The following is a 2,571-nucleotide window of genomic DNA, read 5'->3' as shown; positions in this document are numbered from 1 at the left end:
TAATGCACTTTGGTAGTCATATTTAAAAGCACATTAATATCTACTGATCTATAAATATTTGAGGTGTATTTATGTAAATTGGAGACATTTGTGAAGTGCTAAAGTTAACTTGCAATGGTGTTTATGCTGAAAATGCACGGTGAATGTATCAAACAGTTATGCTAAAGAGAATCGTTAAGGTTTATTTCTTCTTCTTTGAAATAATCCTTTGCTTCAAACTCTTAGCTTCTTGTAAATGCTAATTTGATTTTGGCAGCTACTGGAATGCTCTGGTGTAAAAGATGTTGTGATTAGGAAACTACTGTAATTGCCCTTCTGAGTTTTTCCTTTCTTGTATCAGTTCCGATAAACTTTCTGGCATCCTATTACCCTTGTTAAGCTCAGTCCAAGCCGAGGAACTGAAAGGGCTCAAGTGGCCAGAAGATAGAATAACTACCTTGATGCATACCATGAAGATGGTTAGGGATCATCTTCAATTTCTTATATTTCCACCATTAAATCTCTTTTCTGAGTTTTTCATATATGCATATTGATACTGTAATTCTTTTTTCTGTTCCATTTTCTCTTTACTCACATAGGTATCTTACTTAAAATGTATGAATTTTTCAATGTTTATTTGCATGTCAGTTAATATTTTATGCATTTCTGCTGTCAAGTCATGGCTGACTTAAGGTAACTCCTCAGGGTATTCAAGGCAAGAGACAAAGATAGTTTGTCATTGCCTGCCTCTGCACAGCAACCCTATATCTCCTTGGTGGTCTTATATGCAAGTGCTAAGGGCTAACCCTGCTAAGCTTCCAAGATCTTAAGAGATTGTACTGGATCAGGATGTATCTGTGTGTGTTCATAGAAACCACACCATGCACATGAATCAACAAAAGTAGCAGCAAAAAGTGGAACAACAAAATATAATTTGAGTGGGGAAAAATAAATATTACAAATTTACTGAATATTCCAATTTTTCCAATCACATTTTCATAGAATCATAGAATCATAGAGTTGGAAGGGGCCATACAGGCCATCTAGGCCAACCCCCTGCTCAATGTAGGATCAGCCCTAATTTTGAATTAGAGATTTCAAATTAAAAACTGGTTCATGGGCCAACAAGTTGAAACCAACAAATGTTTTTCCCCAGGAGTCTGTGGTGAAATTAACTTTGGGGGGATGGGATTTTGATTGTTCTGTGGATTCAGGAGCTACTTATTCAATGGTCCTTGCCACATTGATGGCAACCCAAAGGATGTAAAATACTGGGGATATATAAAGTTTCAGGGTTCTCAGCAAATTCTGCCAGAATGAAAAGAGGCCACCTGCCAAATTGCTAAACCCCTTATCTGTTGATAAGGACATTTCTAGGCATGATAGGACCCCATTTGGGTATCAGGATCTTGGAACTATTTTCAAATGAAAATTCTAATGAAAATTCAAATGAAAATAGTTGTGCCGTAATACATTTAAATATAATGGTTATTCAAAATCATTTTGTTTTAAATATTTAAAAAATATTTTAAATTGTTTTAAAGATTTAAATGCTCACTGGGAGGTCATTTTAATTGGTCCTTGCCTGCAGTAAACTGATACTGATTGGTAGACATCAATTATAAACTGCTTTCTGGAAGTAAAAATCTGAAAACAGTTGTGATGTGTCCAGCAATTAGAACACTAAATATCATTGTGCATAAACTATAAAATGGACCCATTTAATTTTGGTTTAAAGGATGGATCTGGGCAACTCCTCCTCTTAAGTCATGGACTTTGTGGCCCTGACTGCCCAAGTGAGGTTAGTGGCAAACTAACACAGGGCTTTTCTGGTGGATACGCCATTTATTTATTTGTACATTTAAATATTTGTATAGCTTCTCGGCCTTTTGGCTAAGATCAAGTGTAGTATATTTGTATCCTCCTGGTCTCCCCAAAGGGAATCAAAGCAGCTTACAATAGAAAAATATAAACAAAGAAATCAATTAACTATATTTTGGTCTTGAACTGACCATTGAGAAATGACCTGGCTCATTTGAAGGCATAGGGTGCAAGACACAGGAACAAGGGCTCACGCCTCTGACCACGTCTAGCCTATGCTGAAGGGAAGATGACAAAAAAGTTTGCTGGGACAGTTTGCTGCTGTAAAGATGGACCCAAACAACCACTCTGCTATCTGCCTCCACTCTTTGGAATGCCCTCCCTCAGAGGCCTTTAGGTACCAGGGCCAAACAGTTAATTTAATCCAAGGTTTTAATTGAGGAGCATTGTCTTGTTTAGCTATTTTTACGGAATACTTATAGGCTGAGAACGATTTTATATAATTTTAATCTACTTGATTAATCTACTTTATGTTTGTTTTATGTTGTTCTTATGTCCTGGCTTCTTTTTATGCAGTTGGTCTTGTATTTTTTTTTATTTTATTAGCCACCTTACAGAAGTCTCTGGAAAGGTGGGATAAATTTTCTAAATAACTAAATAATGTAAAATATCAAGTATTGCAGACTAAATTGGCTGTCAAATTCAAATACTCAACAAATATTCAGTTGTTTAGAAAATATCTAGAGAATAGTTCACATCACAATTTGTAGA

The 2,571-nt window shown here is 35.7% G+C and overlaps 1 pseudogene; it reads left to right on the top strand.

The window, feature by feature from the left end:
- The first annotated feature begins 1,852 nt into the window (after nucleotides 1-1,852).
- Nucleotides 1,853-1,996, top strand: LOC143831021 (U2 spliceosomal RNA; annotated as a pseudogene).
- The last annotated feature ends 575 nt before the right edge of the window (nucleotides 1,997-2,571 follow it).

Source organism: Paroedura picta, chromosome 2 (assembly GCF_049243985.1).
Source record: "Paroedura picta isolate Pp20150507F chromosome 2, Ppicta_v3.0, whole genome shotgun sequence".
Taxonomy (NCBI): domain Eukaryota; kingdom Metazoa; phylum Chordata; class Lepidosauria; order Squamata; family Gekkonidae; genus Paroedura; species Paroedura picta.
The sequence above is the reverse complement of the archived record's forward strand: the minus strand, read 5'-3'. Positions and strand labels throughout refer to the sequence as shown.